The 23,077-nt window shown below is 42.8% G+C and overlaps 1 protein-coding gene and 1 long non-coding RNA gene across 3 annotated transcripts in view; both read right to left on the reverse strand.

The window, feature by feature from the left end:
* slc8a2b (solute carrier family 8 member 2b) overlaps positions 1-12,309 on the reverse strand; it is a 150,770-nt gene extending 138,461 nt beyond the window's left edge. The window contains exon 1 of the mRNA XM_074641108.1: positions 12,161-12,309. The gene's annotated coding sequence lies outside the window, so the exon portion shown is untranslated. The remainder of the gene's footprint in view (positions 1-12,160) is intronic.
* Positions 12,310-17,128: 4,819 nt separating this feature from the next.
* The window catches only part of LOC141771159 (uncharacterized), a 35,925-nt gene continuing 29,976 nt past the window's right edge, over positions 17,129-23,077 (reverse strand). For both annotated transcript variants that reach the window (XR_012594684.1, XR_012594686.1), the window contains one exon: positions 17,129-17,221. This is a non-coding gene — a long non-coding RNA (uncharacterized LOC141771159). The remainder of the gene's footprint in view (positions 17,222-23,077) is intronic.

The raw sequence follows: 23,077 nt of genomic DNA on the forward strand, positions 1-23,077 counted from the left end.
TTCGATATGTATTGCGATTTTAAGTATTGCGACTCTATCATGATTTATTGCGAATTCGCGATATGGCGTCACGTTACTCCGACTACAACAATAAAAGCAGTAACTTCCTTCTACCTCAGCATAGACTCAAATAAAACAAATATATCAATACTGGCATTAAAATATCTATTTCAAAATTGTAAAAAAAATTATAATAATCGCGATACATAGGTGAATCGATTTTTTTTGTGTGTGTGTTTATCATTCTGTGCGTGTGTGTGCGTGTTGGTAAGAGAATAACTGCTGCAGTGGCCGCCTGCTGAGAGGCTACGAAATCACGCTGTCTTTGTCCCTGTTCAGACCTGGTATTAACAAGCGTCCTCAGTGATCCGATCACAAGTGGACAGCTTAAAGTACGTCTGTTCACACCCGGCATTAGAATGCGTCTCCACATGCGTCTCCAGTGACCACTTGTGATCCGATCTCACTTCCCCGCTCTATATGCAAATGAACACATAGTCAACACACGGCTAATAGAGCAGGCGTTGTGACGTAATATTACATGAATGTCAGTAGTAATATCCTACATATTCGTGAATTCGGTTACATTTTATTAACATTAAAATAAAAGGTTATTGTACCGGCGGGCCCCGGGGACCTCCGCGCCGCCGGCACCACCGCCTTTGCCAGACAACAGCGGGGCACATAGCTTCAGAGAGCCGGGGAGGAGAGAGAACAGGCGGGCGGAAGGACGGACGAGCGTCAGCTCCAGGCAAAGCAGCGGAACAAAAACACTGACACATCTGTGACAGTATGATAATAATGGACTTTGCATGCCTAGTCTGATAGTCTGGAGATATGTAGCCTATAAACAAGATACATTTTAATAAAACACAGTTGTACAGATGGGATACAGTAGAGCACAGAGGCCGTTTCCATGCTGACAAGAGCTTGTGTCTGCCTGTCTATTCACCTGAGGAGAGCAGAGATCCGCTGATCCCAGCAGGACGTCAGTAGAGTAGGCGGTCCTTAATGTGACCCGGGACACATTCACTACACAGTGCTAAAAGAATGCAGTCACACATACATGCAAATGGATTTTACACGTTAGAGTCTTGTCAACTTTTACACCAGTAGTGCATTATGGGTTGAATTGAGCGGGTGTCTCTAGGTTACATAACCACCAGAGTAACGGTGGCTCGTTTCCATTGATATTAGATTCCTCTCATCGAACTAACGTCTGTCCACCTCTTCAAAGCTCTCAACTCTACCCGTCCACTCTCCCTGGCTGTCCCTCCGTCTTTCTCTCTAATTTGCATTGAATTACCCTTTTTCTTACCCTTTCCTCCACTTTATCACTTATATATGTAACCTCCCCCTCTCTCTCTCTCTCTCTCTCTCATCCGTCTCTACAGCCTCTGAATATTAATGAGGATTATAGTGTCATATGCATGGCTACTAGGGGTGTAAGAAAATATCAAATATCGCAATATTATGTTTTGTGATACTGTATCGATTCTCAAAAACACTGTGTTGATGTTTAATTAATAGTTTACATGCAAAGATGAACTCAGTCAATACTTTATTTCATTTGCAAAGAGCTGTGTTCTCTCAAAGTGGTGCTATGATGTTGGATGTTACAGGGACTGTGATAAATGCAGATGTAGATCCCACGGTTTGCATAAAGCATTATAAATAGGGCTGTCAATCAATTAAAATATTACTCGCAATTAATTGATGATTAATAGCAAATTAATTGCACAATTTTCATCTGTTCAAAATGTACCTTAAAGGGAGATTTGTCAAGTATTTAATACTCTTATCAACATGGGAGTGGACAAATATGCTGCTTTATGCAAATGTATGTATATATTTATTATTGGAAATCAATTAACAACACAAAACAATGACAGATATTGTCCAGAAACCCTCACAGGTACTGTATTTAGCATAGAAAATATACTCAAATCATAACATGGCAAACTGCAGCCCAACAGGCAACAACAGCTGTCAGTGTGTCAGTGTGCTGACTTGACTATGACTTGCCCCAAACTGCATGTGATGATCATAAAGTGGGCATGTCTGTAAAGGGGAGACTCGTGGGTACCCATAGAACCCATTTACATTCACATATCTGGAGGTTAGAGGTCAAGGGACCCCTTTGAAAATAGCCATGCCAGATTTTCCTCGCCAAAGTTTTGCGTAACTTCGTAGAGTTATTTAACCTCCTTCGCGACATGTAAGTATGACATGTTTGGTACTGATGGATTCTTTAGGTTTTTCTAGTTTCGTATGTTACCAGTATCTTCACTCTAGCTTTAAAACTGATCCCGCTACAACCTAAAAATCGTAAGTTGTGTTAAGGCGTTAAAACAAACTTGCGTTAACGTGTTATTATCACATTAACTTTTGACAACCCTAGAATGAATATAAAGTAGTTGGTCAGATCGAGGCATCGTTGCAACCCCGATAAACAATGAGCTTAAACTATAAAGCTCCGTAAAGCTGAGAGGAGCTGCAGATTCAGCTGATAACTCTCTGAAGGTTCATCACTACCAGAGACTCCTTTCACGCTGTCATTTAATACGTTATTGTAAAAACACCGATTACAGCCGCTTTAAGTCACAAAAATACGGACTTGAGACATGACGTGGAGCGGACTTCTGTCAGACTTACTCTGCTAAAAACAATCAAGTCTCAAGATTTGGCCTCATAAAATCCCAGAACACTGAAAAGGAGGATAAGACATCGACAGTCACACACAGTCTGCATATTTAATTATTAGGCCTCTGCATTGAAAGGACTTTAGAGTTAATTTGCATGTAAAGACTTGACGTGAACTAGTTCTTAAGGGCTTGTGACTAGATGTTTGCATGTCTGTCCATCTGTTTGTCTGATTTTCTGTGTTGTTTGACATGTTTTAGCAAACTTTTTGTTCTTGTGATCCTTCCTATATCCCCTCTCTCAAAGGTTTATCTAATATACAGCCTTTGTTTTCTGTCTTCCTGTCTCAAATCCATCTCCTGGATCTTATTGGACTCAGCGCTCCAGAGGCGAGAGTCTGTCTGTTTACCTGTCTGCCTAAACTTAATCTCTCTGGTTTTTCTATCCTCCGTGATGAAACTGGAGGTGTAGGGATTTACTGTTTGCTCATTTATTTGTTTGCTCTGTTCAGCCAAGCCTGAGCGAGCGATGCATCTCACCACAGCACTCCCACATTTTCAAATTCACAGTTAAATCTCCAAAGTGACGGAGCTCCAGACTGTCCGCGAGTCCGTCTGACACATCCAGAGACGCAATTTCACCGTGCGCCAACCAGCCAGATCATTTGTGTAATTAAAAACTGTGAAAAGAGGCTGTGCACGAGAGGCTGGAGTTACGGAAACAGTCCTGAATGTATCCCGAGAGAGCAATCAGACGGAGAAGAAGGCGGAGGACTGAGGAGACTGGAGGAAGACGGATAATGAGACGCTGAGACGAGAGAAGATAGAAAGAGAGATGCTTACTTTGATAATAGAGATAAATGTTTTTTGCTTCTTTGGTTTGTTGCTCTTTGTGAGTTCTTGATGTTGTTTGGTGCATCGTACAATCAAGAATCCATCAGAAAAAAGGTTCTTCTGGTTTTGTGCAGGCTCTGAAATGAACTTTTGTCACTTCCTGCCACTGTAGCAGGCAAGTCTTTTTTTATCTGCCACATTTGAAATCTCTGTACTAAATGAAGGAATAACATTTTAGAGCTGATGTCATTCAATGTTCAACATATTTTACACAAAAAACATTATATGCATGGTAATATCAGAGTTCAAATTACACTGTAGCTTCTGGGAGAGCCCTATTCTGGGTTGGGAGGGTACTGTACACAGTACTGTACTTTGCTATTGTCATCTATAGTGGTTATTTGCATAAAAACACAGAATTCAAATGATTATGAGAATTTCAATATTTGCTTTGATTAAAAAAAATCTTGGCAAGCTGTTAGGAAGATAAACAGGTCGTAATTCTCTCTAATATCTTTATATTGATGAGAATACGTCTCCTACAAACAACCGCATGTATTCAAGTTTCTCGTCAAAAACTCATCATGACAACGTTGGAATTTACCTTCGCCCAATAGTAATGTTTACTGAGCAGAGCTTGAACGTCTCATAATTGTAACTCAATGGCACCTCTGTTAATGTTAGTACCTCCGTTATTTAGCCAAGCAGGACTGTGCTGCCCACCGGCTGCTAACAGGTAACGTTACTTACGCTGAATATTTCTGCATACTGGGGTCCTTAAACAGTCTTGAATTACATAAATTGGGTATCACTGTAAAGCTGAGACTCTTGTGGATCCAATGAGCCCAACTGTATTCATGTGTGATGATGTTAGTCCCCATAGGAGCCATTTCATTGCATCGAGACCATTTTTTAAATATGACCTCACTGTATAAAAAGACCTGTGGTGACATCTAGGATAATCACAGCCTCATGAAACTTTACAGCCACAAACTAGAGACCTAGAGCATTCAGAGGATGGATGGCTCTCATCTCAAATGAATCTTCAGGTTCCCAGCTTTCAGATGATGTACACCACTTCTATGTGACATCTATTGTTGAGTTTTTATCTACCACTAAACATCTCCTGTCTCCCACCCCTAAACCCTCTAAAAGAAGAGGTCTGAATGGGAAGGGGTTAAAGAAATTAGTGGCGTTAAAACTAATTTGCGTTATTATCGCGTTAACTTTGACGGCCCTATTATTTTCTTAATGAATTGATTCATCTTTTTGTCTTTTAGTGAAAAAATGACGATCACGATATCCCAGAGCTCAACGTGACTTCCTCAAATCTCTTGTTTTGTTCAGACAAACCGTCCAAATCCAATAACATTCAATTCCCTATAATGTCAAACCAAATAAATGCGGCAAATTCTCACATTTGAGAACCTGGAAAAAGCACTTAAGTCGATTACCAGAATAATTTCTGATTCATTTTCTGTCCATCGGCTGATCGACCACATGACAAATCGCTGCGGCTCTAAAACACTGATTGTTCAAACCACCACACTATCTCGATCCTTTTCCTTAGTAACAGCCCAACACGGCAACCAACAGCACAGGGCTGCGCCAGAGCTTTTCCCAAGTGTGATCTGTAAATGTACGAGTGTGAGGTGGGGCGCTGATGAAAGAGCAGCACAACCCCCACTGGGTAAATAAAGGGGGGACATGTGTCTCTGTGTGTGTGGTGGCTCGGGATAAGAGAATCTGCTAAATGCCTTATCGTGAAATGTACAACATGGAGAGGGGAAACATGTAGAGGATGCAAGGACGGGGGAGAGGTGAGGAGGGGAGGGAGAGGAAGGAGAAGATGCGAGGAAGAGAGAGAGAGAGCGTTGGAGATAATGGAGGAGAGGAAGAGGAGATGTGAGAGGAAGGAGGAGCGTTAATGAATAATCCATCAGCCAATATAAAAGGTGAAGCATCACTTGCTTATACTGCTCAGACGAAGCTGCACATGTTGGTGGAGGAGCTGAGCAAATGGCCGTATAAGCAAATACCAAACAACAAAGGACAGAAAGGAAAGAGTCTCATCATTCCTGTTGCTGAGTTTGATTTAACGTGGCTTTTCATGCACTGCTCAATTTTGAGATTTTGGGCTATTTTGCTTCCATAACATTTTTTCTTTCAGACTAGTGGAAAGAAAATATCCAAAATACACATTTAGGTGTTTATTTTACTACTTTGTCTATTTGTGTCTGTAGATATTCTCCTCAATACACCCAAAGTTAGCATTAGATAATGCATCATTTGCATATTTAAACATAAAATTTCAGAAAACTTAAAAATAATTGTCTTAAAGCTAAGGATGCACCGATACGGGATCAGATATCGGGCCGATACTGACTCAATTAGCTGTATCAGGTACCGGTGACAATGGAGCCGATCTATTCCATTTAGTTCTATGTTTATACACTATTCACATTATATACTGGAATTTTAATTTCTGTTTAAGTTTTGACCAATTTGTTGCTGCATTAAAAAGGTTTACACCTGAATGATAATTCCTGGTTGCTGGTGTACAATTTATTATTTTAATAATAAACAAAAATTAAATAAATGTATATTTATGTATTTATTTGTTACATTTTGTTTTACAAAGTTAGGAAAGCGATGTTTAAGTCAAGCCTGATGTTGCCTTACACATAAAACAGTGATCCCAGTCACTTCCACACAGTGAGACATACGGCTTATTGATTAAACACCGGTATCAGATCGGTACTCGGTATCCGGCCGATACCCGATACCGGGACTGAAGGAGTCAGATCGGTGCATCCCTACTTAATGCAGCGGTTCTCAAACTTTTCCTGTCTTTCCCCCCTTTGGAGGAAGACATATTTTCACTCCCGGACCAGTGAGACCTCGCCCCTGGTCTCTGGTCTCTCCTCATCTCCCACCGCACGTTATTATTATGTAAATATAAATGTAATTTATGGTGCTGTTGGATTGCTGGAGTGCATGCGGGGGAGAAAACATGTTTTAACCGCCGTGTTTTTGAAAGGCTAATCGACAAAATATGGACTGAAGCAGAATATTTTGTTAGAAAAAACATATAGTGAGTTTTGGAAATAATACGATCTCTCTTTTTTCAATAAATTTTGATTTTGGACTGAGGACTGAGGCGATTACTATTACGTTGCTCACTCTGTGTGTTTTAATGTCATTATTACGGCTGAAGCTTCGAACTACTCGGTGCATCTCTGCTTCATCACATTTTTTTTCGGTTACCGTCAGATGAGCATGTTGTCTTGTTCGTCTCCGAAGCATCGTCTGTTTTTATTTTTGTCTCTGTCTAATATCTGTCCATTCTGTAAACCTACAGACTGTCTGTCTGTCTGAATGAACAACATCGCTACCATGGATGTATAGAGAGACAATTTCTTTACTGTTCCGCTGTGCAGAAGATTCAGACAACAAAACATTAATTGTGCATCACATTTTCCCCCGGTCAAGCCCGAGTAGTGGGGCACGCCCCACAGTTTGAGAACCACTGTCTTAATATCAGTAATCAACTGGGGAAGTTTCACGGTGACATCTCTTCCTCTGTAGTGTCTTTAAACTGTAGTCAGTTTTACAATCCATCTCTTTAAGGGCCATCTTCTCTAAATGAGTCGTTTCTCAGACTCTGAGCCAGAAATCTCCACTTCAGCAGCTCTTACATCCACCAAACTCTCCAGTTTCATTCCTACCTTTATTCTGAAGGTTTTTACCGAGGGGTTTGTTCATGTATCATTCACAGCCTGATTTATACATTTTATTATACATGGCGAAAATTGTTTTTTTTTTATGGCTGCCGACAGTATTTTCTGATTTATAGAGTGATAAAAGAGATATCCCTCTGTAAAAACCTTTGACTCCAATAGGTAGAGTTGTTGTGATACTGATACCAGTATCGGAAATACGTCCAATACTGCCCAAAATTCAGGATCAAATATCGGCAGGTACGCCAGTCTATGCACCAATCCAATGCCATCATTTATTAACCCAGAAAAAAATCAACTTGTTTAACCGGAAATCAGTTCTTCTTCGTCGCTCAAAGTACAATAGTCTTCACTTTGCTGTAGGCTTGCCGCGGTAGTCGGTGTTACACGGTGTTACACGGTGTTACACGGTGTTACACGGTGGTCAGGCATACACCGATTACATTACGTGCCCACCGCCCCCACCGTCGTTTTGCTTTTATTACAGAAATAAAAAACATTTAGTTCATTTTGGCGTATCAGCGGCATGTTATCAATAGATAGTCGGACGACGGATGCTACAAACTGAAATTGAATGCATCTGCTCCATACGGAGTCTCAGCTCAGAGTAGCAGGAGTCAGATCTCACACACAGGACGAGAGAGAGTTGATAGACCGAGAGATGGCGGAGGATACAGTGTCGAAGTGAAAAGCAAACGTGCCTATTTAGCAATATTTTGGATTTAAACCCAACGCTATAAGGTAACCGTTATGTCAATGAGGTAGCATTAATCGCTGCGCAAAACGGAGCGGTCACAGCCGGTGTGCGCGGCGCAGCGGCGCCAGGTAGACCCCTGCAGCCCCGCAGCAAAAACTGGACCGGAGAGGCCAGACACATAGCAACCCGACGGTAAAGATCAAAGTAAGCGCTCTACACATATTGACCATCATCTTTACTTGTAAAATGTCCGGTGTAATTGGTAAACGGTGTTGTCACAAGTTTATTAACCGGTGGGGGAATTTCCTCACCGTCACATCCCCGCTGTGCTGTCAACCTGGATGTATCATGGCGGCCAGTGGCAACTACTGATTTAAAGCAGAGAAGAAGAACTGATTGCATTTGAACTCAAAACATTTGAAGACGCACAACGTCTTCACCAAGGCAAAGAACGAACCACAGCAGCAAACGTTGGAAACAGCATTCCAACGTCAAGATAAACTCTACAAAGACAGCCCACAAGCGACCAAGATATTATATTTATCAAGCCAGTAAGGTGTACTCCGTATCGACCGATACCACAAGTTCAGGTATTGGAATCGTTATCGGGAAGGAAAAAATGGATCTCTATTAATAGGTCAACAAAATGAAACAAGAATTTTGAACCTGTCTTTATCCGATGTTCAGATTTTTGTTCTGGAAATGTATGCAAATCAGCACATTTTTGATAAGATAATGCCTCATTTACATATTTAAACATAAAATTATGTCCTAACGCATGTAATCTGAACTGGGGAAGATCCATGGTGATATCTATTAGTTAAATCTTTTACCCTATTCACCTGCAGTGTCTCTCCTTAACATTATTATTCATAAAACATCCCCTCAGGGACAAATGATGTGCCTGCTGCTGTAGCCTTTAGCTCAGATTTTTCGAAGCATGCAGCATCTCATTCTGCTGCTGCATCTGTATCCTACATCCTTTTTCCTTCAAAGATGAATGGAGGGATGGAGGGAGGGGAGTTGCATGGCCTCATAGACAGAGAGATGGATGGAGGAAAGGGTGGGTGGGAGGCTGCTGCAGGGAAAACAAGGGAAGCCCTAGAAAAACTGCAGACAGAGAGAGGTCGACGGAGAGAAAGGAAAAGCCCCGGGAAGCCCCGCTGCAGCTTCTGTGCACAGGAGGAGGAAGGACGAGGAGGATCTCCCACTTCTCTTCTTCCTCTGCAGCCTGCATGCTGCAGCCCGGCTCTTATAACCCACTCCCTGCCACACTTCAGTCTGAATGCATCAACTATTTCACAATCGCGTGCTGTGCATCTCTCTCTTTGTCCAGCAGACCTGCCTCAAGCCCACAGAGCTGAAATCATGAATAAAGAAACTCAGAAGTGGCCATAATGAAGACATATTCACCACAATCTGATATCAATTAAAGGTGCAATATATGAATGTAAAGACAACGCTGTATCCGGTCTGGACGTGCAGTGGCTGGCTCCACCCCAAGTCGTTTTAAAGCAGTTAAAACGCTGAAATATGACACCGAGTGTGGTGGAGAATGGAGGAGCGGAGGTTGATGAATTGTAGTCGTGGGACGTTAAAGTGGTCATACAGACAACCAGGGCTGACCTGAATGCTTCCAAGCTTCGACTGTTGCCATGCTAATCCACCTCCAAATCAGTATTCAAATGCTTTGTTTTAATAGTATGAAATAATACACCATAATGTATAAATCCCTGAATAACCTACAACATTATTCATTATTCATATTCAACATTACTGATAATTAGTTATTGTCAAATGGATATTGCTGTTTGTTGTGTGTAGATGTGTGTGTGTGTGTGTGTGTACAGCAGTGCAGCAGCCCCATTGAAACGGGGGAGATGGAGACAGACAGAAGAACATCGTGCCACGCCGTGCCACGAAGCTTCGAAGACCAAAAACTGGTCATGGGGAACAGCCCTGCAGCCAACCCAACCCTGCCCGAACAGATCACTCACTCTGCTGCGTCAAGGTTAACAGAAAAAGACGGGAGGAAACCGGAAAATGAGCCTTGTAGTTTTCAAGATAAAAGCTAAAGGGTCTACTTTTTTTATTCCGTCACATATTGAGACATAACGTAGATGCAGCCTACATATTGTATTTAATCACACACTGTGGTTGCGTCCGACATTTCATACTAACATGCTATTTAGAACCAATAGTACGAGAATTGCATACTATTACCGGTGAAATATTACAGTATGCAACACTGGACACTACGGCGGTATAACTATCCCACAATGCAATGCAGTAGTGACAACAACGTTCATAACGTACGTTGACGTACGTTGAGTTTTTTGGTGAAATTTGCCAGTTTTCAGTTTCACACGACGACATGAAGCGACACAGATCATGTGAGTCTCACAAGAAACGTGCGGCTCAAAAAGAGACGTGCCGATCTATGGATGCATTCGGGCAAAGCAGAGAGATGTTACAAGATAAGGGGCAGAATAGAAAATGTTTATTATTTAAGTTGGATAGACATTATATAAAAATGGTAGACTACCTCTCAGCCTTGGTAACGTGTCCCACATTGTCCCACACAAACATACTCTTTGTCCCACATAGGGATGTCACGAAAACCGATACTGCGGTACCAAGTCGATGCCAACATTTTTAAAAAGTGACGGTACTCTTTTTCTACAGTACCAACGGTACCGTACGATGCCTGTAAGGGTCGTTAGTAGTGATGTGAAATCTTTCCACCGGTTAATAAACTTGTGACAACACCGGTGTTACCGATTACACCAGACATTTTACAAGAAAAGATGACATGAAAACATGTGCAGAGCGCTGACTCTGATCTTTACTGTCAGGTGGCAGTGTGTCTGGTCTCTCCGGTAGGGCTTTTGCTGCAGGGGTCTACCGGGCGCCGCTGCTCCGTGCACTACGGCTGCGACGGCTCCATCCACCTCGCGGTTGCTTTTCGCTTCAACAATAAATCCTCTGCCTTCTGCTCCTACTAATCTGAGCTGACGGACCAGATGCGTTCACGGTCAGTATGTAGCATCCCTCGTCTGACTATTGATTAATTGATAACATGCCGCTGATACGCCAAATCAACAAAATGGGTCAATTATTTTTATTTATTACTTAAAGGCTACATGCCTCTGTTTTTTGTAATGTTCAAATGTTTTCTAATAAAAGAGTGCGTGTTGAATTACAATGTAGGAGATTTATTTTTGTTGTTGCTGTTTTTTTTTTTACCGTGGTATCGAATTGGTATCGGTATTGGTATTGACTACTAGATTTCTGGTACTGTGACATCCCTAGTCCCACACAAACATACTCTTTGTCCCAAATCGGGTCACCCTACACTAATGTATTTTGTATTTTTGACAGGGATGAGGATGAATGACCTAAAATAAGAGTACAACAAATTTTACCAATGCCAATCTATAAAAATATAAAACCACTGTGCATTTTCAGGTAACTCCCAAACGCTTTTATTTTGAAATTTCAGCCAGAAGTCCTGTGTTCCTCTTCTGCTGACTTGATCTCCGCAGTATCACCAGCACACATTTACTACAACCACCAACGAAGCTCCAACAGATTTCACATTTAGCAGACGTTTGCAGATATTCTAACCAGTTTATGTCACACCTTTTTTTTAATTTTTATTCCTAACAGCTTCTGTGCCATAATAAAGCAGTTCCAGCTCTAATGACCAGAGAGTTGGTGTTGTTGATGTGTGATCACCTCCACGGTCCCAGAGCGGACTCCCCGTGGAGCCACGCCGGCCAGGAGCGCTCATTAACCCGCAGAGAGACTCTGGATGCGGTCTCTCTCTGCTCCATCTCACAAAAACCCTGCAACATCCTTAACATTTCACTCACGCTCCCACTAAACTTCAGGGGAATATATAAAACACACGAGATGCTTCAGGGTTGGACGAGCAAATTGCAATGGTTGTCCAAATTATTCAAAAGATGATGTCTGTCAAATCAGATCTTTATAGATATATAGATTATGACATAGAAGTATTGCAGCTACAGGCTTACAACCCTCCCAGAGAGACACACAGCTACTCGGTGTAGTTTCTGGCAGCACAGAGCAGAGCAGCTCCACATGGTCGGATACACAGGACCGGATTGAGCAGCAGTGATGCCCGCATGGTGCTCTGCAAACACGCACAAACACGCTCCAGTGCGCACAACAGTGAACCCAAACAGAGCAGACAGAAGTGTGAAGGAGGATGGATCTCTTACCTGGAGCTTCTAGTAGCAGCAGCCCGGAGCAGTACGCATAGTGAGGTGGTGCTGGTTAGTATGGAGGAGAGGAAGCTGTCCTCGGTTTACTGCTGCTGCTCTCTCTCTCTCTGTGTGTGTCTCTCTCTCTCTCTCTCTCTCCCTCTGATTCACTCAACAAACTGCTCTATAGCTCCCCCTCCTCTCTCCTCATCACACACAGCGACGCGCAGCCGGGCGGGGTGCCCAGGAGCGAGGTTTGTCCTCGGGGGCGCGGATGGTTGGATGGAGAGGAGAGGAGAGGAGACAAGGAGAGAGGAGAGGAGAAGAGGAGAAGAAGACACAAGGAGAGAGGAGAGAAGAAGAGAGAAGAGGAGGCAAGAAGAGAGGAGACAAGGAGAGAGGAGAGGAGAGAAGAGGAGAGAAGAAAGGAGAGGAGAGGTGAGGAGATGAGAGGAGGTGAGGAGAAAGGAAAGGAGAGGTGAGGAGAGGAGAGAAGGGGAGAGAAGGAGAGAGGAGAGGAGGAGAAGAGAGAGGAGAGGAGAGGAGAGGAGAGAGGAAGACAAGGAGAGAGGAGAGGAGAGGAGAGGAGAGGAGAGGAGAGGAGAGAAGGAGAGATGAGAGGAGACAAGGAGTGAGAAAAGAAGAAGAGAGGAGAGGAGACAAGAAGAGAGGAGAGAAGGAGAGGGGAGAGGAGAGGAGAAGAGAGAAGAGGAGACAAGAAGAGAGGAGAGGAGAGAAGAAGAGAGGAGAGAAGACAAGAAGAGAGGAGAGATGAGAAGGAGAGAGGAGCGAAGAGGAGAGGAGAGAAGGAAAGAGGAGACAAAAAGAGAGGAGAGGAGAGAAGAGGGGAGGGGAGGGGAGAGAAGGAGAGAGAAGAAGAGAGGAGAGGAGAGAAGGAGAGAGGAGAGGAGACAAGAAGAGAGGAGAGATGAGAAGGAGAGAGGAGCGAAGAGGAGAGGAGAGAAGGAAAGAGGAGACAAAAAGAGAGGAGAGGAGAGAAGAGGGGAGGGGAGGGGAGGCAAGGAGAGAGGAGAGAAGAGGAGTGGAGAGGTAAAGGACATAAATCAAGAGAAGACAAAATATATAAATGGAAATGGAAAAGGGAAAGAGAGGAGAGGAGAGATGGAGGACATAAATCAAGAGAAGAAATGGAAAGGACAAAGGAAACGAGAGGAGAGGAAAGGCGCGAGGAGGGGAGAGGAAAGGAGAGGAGTGGTGAAATTAAAGGATAAATGAAGAAAGCAATGTGAGTGAAAACAGAAAGAGAGATACAGTACGGGAAGAAGAGTTGTCTAATATTAGACATCGCGTTATACGTTATCATACCTCACTGTATAATCTAAATCTGGATATTAGCAGCTCCTCAGACTGACGTCTCCTCCGTTAAGCAGCTGAAGTGGGGGTGCAGAGGAGAGAGAGGAAGGCTGGAGGAGAGAGAGGAAGGGAGAGAGGAAGGGAGAGAAGAGAGAGAGCATCTATCACAGTATCGAGCAGGGCCAATTACTTAGCCAGTGTGCCACGTCTCAGCCGCCGGCTGCCGAGGCTGCTGACCAAGCAGGTAGGAAATACAGTCAGTCAATCAGCCTGTCTACACATAGACGCGCTGTGCTAAATCTACCTCTCACAGTTACACCTCCTCCTCCTCCTCCTCCTCCTCCTCCTCCTCCTCCTCCTCCTCCTCCTCCTTGTCTCCAGAAGAGAGGAGACAAGGAGAGAGGAAAGGAGAGAAGGAGAGAGGAGAAAAGAGAGAAGAGGAGACAAGGAGAGAGAAGTGGAGACAAGGAGAGAGGAGAGGACAGAAGAGGAGAGAAGACAAGGAGAGAAGGAGAGAGAAGTGGAGACAAGGAGAGAGGAGAGGAGAGGAGCGAAGAAGAGAGAAGAGGAGACAAGGAGAGAGGAGGAAAGAGGAGAGGACAGAAGAGGAGAGGAGACGAGGAGAGAGGAAAAGAGAGAAGGAGATTATTTATGGTTTATTATTTATTTCAGTAAATATGTTCCCAGTCTGTTTTTAGTTATAAACACATCTGCTCTAATCTGAGATAATATACCTGAGACAACATCTGTCTCTACTGAATTAAAGTCTCAGTGAGTTAAAGTGGAAATGAAACGTTCAACCAAATTCAGCTGGTTCACTAAATGGATTTCCACTCTGATGAAACGTTTTAAAACAAACGTGACAAATGTCATCAGGAGAAAAAAATAAGAAATGTTTCATCTTTCGTGGCAAGAGCGCCGCCATGTTGCAGCTCTCGCACATCACATGTGTTTTTATCTGTTCAAAGGGAGATTAGTCTAGTATTTAATACTCTTATCAACATGGGAGTGGACAAATATGCTGCTTTATGCAAATGTATGTATATATTTAATATTGGAAATCAATTAACAACACAAAACAATGACAGATGTTGTCCAGAAACCCTCACAGGTACTGCATTTAACATAAAACTATATGCTCAAATCATAACATGGCAAACTGCAGCCCAACAGGCAACAACAGCTGTCAGTGTGTCAGTGTGCTGACTTGACTATGACTTGCCCCAAACTGCATGTGATGATCATAAAGTGGGCATGTCTGTAAAGGGGAGACTCGTGGGTACCCAGAGAACCCATTTTCATTCACATTTTTTTTCCTCGCCAAAATTTAGTGCAAGTTTGGAGCGTTATTTATCCTCCTTCGCGACAAGCTAGTATGCCATGGTTGGTACCGATGGATTCTTTAGGTTTTCTAGTTCCATATGAGCCCGCTCCAACCTCCGAAAGACCGGCGGCCCGTCAGATTTTTTAATGGTTAATTAAAAATCACAAATTGCTTTAATGCTTTAAAGAAATTATTCACGTTGAATTTGTGTTAAAGCGTTATTAATGCGTTAACTTTGACCGCCCCATTAAAAACTAATATAATCTCGTTAATTCAGAAAAACATGGCAGATATAGTTTCTCAAGTGAATGCATTACACTTCTGTATCTGTTGAAATATATATTGATAATGGATGCATGCAAAGACACCTGCTGTCCACCACATTAATTATCAGAGAGAGGAGGAAAGTCTGGCAGTAAATGTCCTCTTGAAGCTTTTAGTAAATACTATTAAATCCAAGAGGCGAGACGACCCCAGAATGACCTCTGTACTGGATTATATATCACATCATACACACACACACACACACACACACACACACACACACAGACACACACACAGAGACAGATGCTCTGGGGTCTTTACAACCAAGAGTCACTGACCTTTGGCTTTCAGGTCGAGTAACTAGTGCAAATCTCCAAACAGGATCTACTTCACTACATCAAGGTGAATTAAATGCTACGTACACATCCAGGCAGAACGGGGATCGCATGCAGCAGCAGCGACGCTCCCGCTTCCATGCACATAAATGATGTCACATGAATCTCTGCATGTGAGCGCTGGACGATGATGTTGTTGTGGAGGTTATGTAAATGAGCGCAGGCAGCGGTGAGAGACTTCTCTATAAATAACATGTTTATCATTAAATGGTATGAAGGCAGTGGAGGAGAGCGGCACAGACACACACACACACACACACACACACACACACACACACACACACACACACACACACACACACATGTATTGTATAAACTATGTTCAGATATTCAAGCATCAGATGCAACGCCATCGCAGGTGACGCTGTTGTTTCTGGGTTAATGACTTTGGTGGTGAAATCTCTTTATATTTTGATGGTAATAACACTTTCATTCATGTTCTTGATGATTGTGGCATGAAACAAAGGTGACGAGCCAGATTCAAACCCCACAAAACATAACCACTCTGATCTTTGAGTCTCTCAGGAGCTGTTGTGAAATGTACATTTCTCCAGCAGGGCCCTTCTGGTGGCCCCGACTTCAAGGACTCGTGCTACAAACAAACATTTACAAAGAGGTGCTGACTCACCTTACGTTGAATATCTCCTACCATCATGTTTCCTCCATTTCCAGACACATCTCCATTTTTCCCCTTTTTGTAGGAAAAACAACAGATGTTACTAATAACATTAGCGACGGCTGTTCTATTCAAATGTGCCAGTAAGCTTTGACACACTGAAGCAGCTAAAAATGGAATTCAGTCATCTTATATTTCATTATCTACACCTGAATTTTCACCAAGAATGATGTAACCTTTCCCACCCGAACCGGTGCAACAAAACTAGTCAGATGGGCAGATGAATGTCAAAGAACCACAGTCTGTAGAAGCCCACACAGATGAAGTCTATTAGGCAAAATAAGTACGAAGAAATAAGCGTGGGTGGACAACGCCACACGTGCGTAGGATTTAGCATTTAGTGTTACCTTGCCACAAGCTTTCCTTTGCATCCATCATTTAAAGCTATTACGAGGAACAACGGCACACGCACGCTGCAACATGTTTCAGTTTGTTCGATGTTCGTTCAAGGCTTAAGGACTGTGACTGTTGGTACCGGTTGTTGATTGTTTAGAGAGGCCAAATCTTCATTTTATGGGTGATTGTTGTTCGCTAACGGTATGGTATCACATGAAACTAGAAAACCTCAGGAATCCATCGGTACCAACCATGTCATACTAGCTTGTCGCGAAGGATGTTAAATAACGCTCCGAACTAATTGTGATTAACTATTTTAATAGGTTGACAGCCCTAATAATAACACACATAGACAAAGTCCTGTCGACGCAAACAGAATTAGAAATACAGAAAATTGACACACACACGCACACACACACACACACACACACACACACACAGAACCCATCCCCAGAAGCCACTGTTGTTACCACACAAACATGTGCATACACACTGACAGCACAGTGACAAGGACTCAAAGAGACAGAGAGAACATTCACACACACACACCTACGAAAAATCCATAAATAACACACTTGAGCACACAATGAGAGAAGACCTGACACACTTACAAAGAGGCGGACGCACAGCCATTCAGCCACAGCACACACTGTGATGGTTTAGGGGAGACTACTGTACCTGGAGGAGGTGGAGGAGCATGGCTCCAAATCAGCATCTTGACTCCAGCGTGTTTCTTTAAACTCTGGTGGTCGTCCACAGCCTCCACTCAGCTGGAAAAGAAAAGCCCAATCTATCACTTGCTTACTTCACAATGAGCCTGTGTCAGTTTTTTATGAGCAGCTAAATGTGCCTGGAGTCGTTCAGTTGGCGAGTTTATCTGGAGTTAGTGTGACCAGATCCTAACAAGCCCAATGTGGGACAAAGAGTATGTTTGTGTGGGACAATGTGGGACACGTTACCAAGGCTGAGAGGTAGTCTACCATTTTGATATAATGTCTATCCAACTGCTGCACGGTGGTGCAGTGGTTAGCACTGGCGCCTCACAGCTAGAGGGTTGCAGGTTCGAATCCGGCTTGGGACCCTTCTGTGTGGAGTTTGCATGTTCTCCCCGTGTTAGCGTGGGTTTTCTCCGGGTACTCCGGTTTCCTCCCACAGTCCAAAGACATGCAGGTTAGGTTAATTGTGGACTCTAAAATTGCCCGTAGGTGTGAATGTGAGCGTGAATGGTTGTATGTCTCTATGTGTCAGCCCTGCGATGGACTGGCGACCTGTCCAGGGTGTACCCTGCCTTCGCCCAATGTCGGCTGGGATCGGCTCCAGCCCCCCCGCGACCCCTAACGGGATAAGCGGTTGCAGATGGATGGATGGATGGATGGATGGTCTATCCAACTTAAATAATAAACATTTCTATTCAGCCCCTTATCTTGTAACATCTCTATGCTTTGCCTGAATGCATCCATAGATCGGCACGTCTCTTTTTGAGCCGCACGTTTCTTGTGAGACTCACATGAACTGTGTTGCTTCATGTCGTCGTGTGAAACTGAAAAATAACTGGCAACTTTCACAAAAAACTCTGAGAATCTCTTCCACCAGCTTATAAATACTTATAAGTAGTTTCACAGTCTTTGTTGTAGCTGCTCTTCCTTTTCTTTGTGGTAGTTTCCGTCATACTCCGCCTAAACCTGCAGAGATTGTGACTTTGCGCTGACTCGTAATTTTCCCTGTTGGGGCGTAGCGTAGCAAAGACGGTTAAATGTTAACGTACACTTGACCCACGTGTGCTCAGTTTGACAGCAAACACAGCGCCGTGATGACAGCCTTCCCTGCTTTCTTCAGAGCCGTTGGATAAAAGCCAGATTTTAGAAAAGCGTCTGTCCTGCAGCAGTTTGACTTTTGAAAACTAGAGCCGATGAAAATGTGGGACATCGTCTCAATATGTGGGATAAAAATGCTGTTCAGTCGCTGGTAAAGTGGGACACCTGGTCACCCTATCTGGAGCGTGAATGTTGTGCATCACCTTACAATTCTCACACTCTTTATTTCACCTTATTAAAACAGTAAATTGGATCCTCTATGTTGCTTATTCTTTATTTAGATAGTGATGAAGTGAAGAGGGAGACCGCAGCAGCAGAGACACCGGAGAGAAAAACTGCGTCTTTTATCTGAAGAAGAAAAACCTGTGTTTATAATACCTGAGAAACAATCAGACGAGGGACAAATTATAAAATGATACGTGTCTAGTCATGACATGAATTAAATTACAAGTTGAGTTTGTTAATGTGAATAAAATGACGCTACCCAAACACTGTTTAGTGTTAAATTATCAACCGTGCATCAATCAAGACACTGATTGCTGTGTAAGTGATGCTGAAGCTGTGAGCTGAATTAAATGTGCTACTCTACGGTTGGCTGGTGTTAATAAGGTTTTTCAATTTGTACAACCATAATGATTTTTGGCGTTATCAATTTAACGTTGCCATCGCACCAAATACTGTTCGATAATCACTAGGAACTAGTCGATTACTTTTCAAAAGTCGCTGCATACCCCCCAACTAGTGGAAGTGAAAAAAGTTAATTTCAGACTCTGGGTATCAAGTTCTTTCAAGTCAAAGACTAAAAAACGACCACATTCGCTCTCTACTGTTTGTCGCTGAGCTCTTTGGCACATGGACGGCTGGCTGCCGTTTGCTGAGTGTTACAAAGCAATTTGTTCAGTGACAGAAACGTGTTGAAAGTTGAACCTTTCTTCAGCGATAGATGGTGGCAGCTCTCCCGCAGCAGCGGGAGCTTCTACTATCAGAGTACGCTTAATATTCCTGCCTCGGTGTAACTACAGGGTCTGTGATAGGCAACCAGACACCCTCCTTCTGAGCCTCGCTCCGACCACAAAAAAGCTCTGCATGGTGCACTGAATCTAAATGAAATCAGCGATGAGATGCTGTGAGGCCATTTCCTATTTCATCTCAGCCTCTTTCACTGACACACACAAAAAAAACCATACACACAGCACTCTGGGGAAACAAATGAAAGTGTAATAAGTGGCCTTGCCAGCGAGTGACTCTGAGATTTGGCTGGGGATCTCTCTAGAAAACTCTGAGATGGACGGAGACGGCCAGATAGGCGGACACAGAATGAGGACAGAGAACTGGAAATATAGGAAGAAAGAGTGATGTAAAACAAGACAGAAAAAGTGGAAATTATGTAAAAAGTAGGGCTGTCAAAGTTGACGCGTTAACGCAAATTCGTTTTAACGGCACTCATTTTTTGAATGCATTAAATGCAATCGATCTTTCGGAGGTTGTAGCGGGCTCGGTTTTAAAGCTAGAGTAAAGATACTGATATCATATGAAACAAGATAACTTAAAGAATCGATCAGTACCAAGCATGTCATACTAGCTTGTTGATAAGGAAGATGAATAACGCTACAAACTTAAGCTAAATTTTGACGAGGAAAAACTGTCATGGCCATTTTCAAAGGGGTCCCTTGACCTCTGACCTCAAGATATGTGAATGTAAATGGGTTCTCTGGATACCCACGAGTCTCCCCTTTACAGACATGCCCACTTTATGATAATCACATGCAGTTTGGGGCAAGTCATAGTCAAGTCAGCACACTGACACACTGACAGCTGTTGTTGCCTGTTGGGCTGCAGTTTGCCATGTTATGATTTGAGCATATTGTTTATGCTAAATGCAGTACCTGTGAGGGTTTCTGGATCAATATCTGTCATTGTTCTGTGTTGTTAATTGATTTCCAATAATAAATATATACATACATTTGCATAAAGCAGCATATTTGCCCACTCCCATGTTGATAAATCTGACAAATCTCCCTTTAAGGTACATTTTGAACAGATAAAAAACGTGTGATTACTCGTGATCAAATATTCTAATCGATTGAGAGATACAGCTGAGATAAAGACATACTGAGATGGAGTAAGAGCAGAGGAGAAAGAGGGAAATGGAAGCTAAAGAGGAAGAAATCATTACTAACTCCGATTGGAAATCTTTTGATTGATCCTCCTGCTGTGGCTGCACGGAGGAGAGCTGCCAGATAAAGCTCACTGTGGAGGGTTTGTCCTTCACTGCTTCATCAGCAGGAAATCTGTTCCCCCCCCCCCCAGCCGAGCTACGGGCGTGTCGGCTGACCTCAGAGCGATCTGCACCAAAGGCCTCTAAATCATATCCGCTTGACTGGAGGCTCACACGCAAGACAAACAACAGAGAGAAAGATAGAAATCAGATAGACCTAAATAAGATAAATGTAGAATAAACTTATAACTTATATTTTGAGACATTAGTACAATTTGAAACTATTGGCAGGACAACTGTTGGCCTCTTTTGTGCTTTATGGCACAAAACAAGAGGACAGCAGCGTTCACATACGTATCACGAGGAGTCATAAGCCAGGAAGGGTTGGAAAACACTGACATAAAATCACCATTAACTAAAATAACTTTTCATTTAAAGGAGCAGTGTGCAGGATTTAGTGGCATCTAGTGGTGAGGTTGCAGATTGTAAACAACTGAATAACCCTCCGCTCACTCCTCCCTTCCCAAACGTGTCGGGGAATAACAGTAACTTCAGGTAACATAAAAACGTGAAAGTCTCTCTGTAGAGCCAGAGTTTGGTTTGTCCGTTCTGAGCAACATGCAGGACTCGAAAATGAAAACACAATGATTGTTAGTTTCAGGTGATTTCTGCTTATACGTAGATCCCACTAAATGCAACACACTGGCCCTTTAACAATGGTATATTTATGTACAAACTACTACATTTATTACCTTTAAACAAGGTCAGGTAGAGCTTTGCGCTACATACTGGTTTGCATGTATATAGATACAGATTTTCTGCACGGTTTCTTGCTTTTACTGTGTTGAAATCTGCCAAATTTCCCATCAAAGTGTTCCACCTCAGGTCAGGCACGAGTATGAAAAAAATGGTAGAAAACAATGTTGGTATTGTCAATTTATCACAGGAAAATGGTGTATTGATTTTGAGCTTTAGTCGTGTTTAGGTTTCCAAAAGAGGCTGCTGTTACTCAGCTCAGTTCAGGTAGAGGCAGTAAATGTTGGGTGCAAGTATTAAGTTCTAGGACGAGGTGCAGAGAGAGGAGACAAATTTCTGTGGGAAATATCTTTGTTCTATGATTTTTGGGTTGCTGGAAAAAAAATATAATAAATAACTCCTGGCAATGACTGATATATTTGACTTCAGGACATCTCTGACTACATACATGCAGAAAATCAAACATTTCACTGTATTAATTTCAATATTTTCCAAATTAAAGTCTCTAGAAGTGTATGATTCAACTTTTTCCCCATGGTCTAGTGTTAGAAAGGTTAATAAAAATCGCAATATCGGATCGCAATACTTAAAAATCGTAATACATATCGAATCGGCACCCAAGTATCGTGATAGCATCGATGCAGGAGATAGGTGAATCGTCGCAGCCCTGATATAAGCGGTCTTTCTTACTTTTTATTCTACATCACTAGCTCTGAGCGTAGCACGTGGACGCATTTAAATGGCGTATAAATGACACGGCATCTTATTACAACGTTTTGCTTTGCGCATTATCGTGTCACTCACCCGCGCCCGAGCTGCACTGAGAGATATGAGGAGCTGAGAGAGAGAGAGAGACAGCACAGACATCATGAACAACAGATTACAACTTTTAACAGTAATGAGAGCAGTGGAGGGCTGCCTTTGTCAGCGCCTGTGTGTGTGTGTGTGCGTGTGCGTGCGTGTGTGCGTGCGTGTGTGTGTGTGTGTGCCTTCATGAATTCATTTTAGCTGGCTAAAAATGGAAATAGGAAAAAATCTGAATAAAGAACAGAGAGATTAAAATCAGGGCCAGAAGAAGAGAGATGCTGGCAAACATGTGACTTGGTGGTGAGAGGGCGGCTACCTGAAATAACCTTTATGTTCAGTAGTTTGCTTGCCAGGCCCCGGGGTAAGATGAAGTGTGTGAGAAAGGGATGTTATCAGCAAACAAACTGCAGTATGATTCATGCTCCAGCACCTACAGGATATATTTATACAGTGATGACGGGGACAGCTACAGAGTTCATGTCCAGACAAGGATCGGTCATAATCAATGCAACCAAAGAAAGCTCAAGCTGTTTCCGCAGCCCGGCACATGAGCTATGTGGTGCTACATTTGCTGCTGTCAGTGAGGATGACTTTTAAATAGCTTAAAAAAATCAAAATTCAAATCATTTCTCAAATTTCCATTGCCTCATCTTTTGAGGACAGGTTGCATATTGAGGCTTCATAATGAGCTGCTGTTCTTTGATGGTATTCAGAAGAAAGGATGTGACCGAATTCTCCTCCTCTGTCAATGTGACTGAGCTTTCTAGTTCAAATTAGCATGTCATTATCCAGAATCAGAGAGAATTTAATTACACACACACGCGCTCATTAATCCTCTTATATCTGTCACCTGAAGCTCTTGTGTTCAGTGGAGTGCAGGAAAACACATTTCCATCATGTAATTCAGCAACCTTAATCTGCTCCAGTGAGTTCGCCTTGTTCTCCTGCTGCGATATTCTCTGTACTTAGCGGTTTCACGCAAAAATAATAAAGCCTTCAAATCTATGTAGGTCAAACTAAACGCCTCCTTA

This window comes from Sebastes fasciatus, chromosome 7 (assembly GCF_043250625.1).
Source record: "Sebastes fasciatus isolate fSebFas1 chromosome 7, fSebFas1.pri, whole genome shotgun sequence".
NCBI lineage: Eukaryota > Metazoa > Chordata > Actinopteri > Perciformes > Sebastidae > Sebastes > Sebastes fasciatus.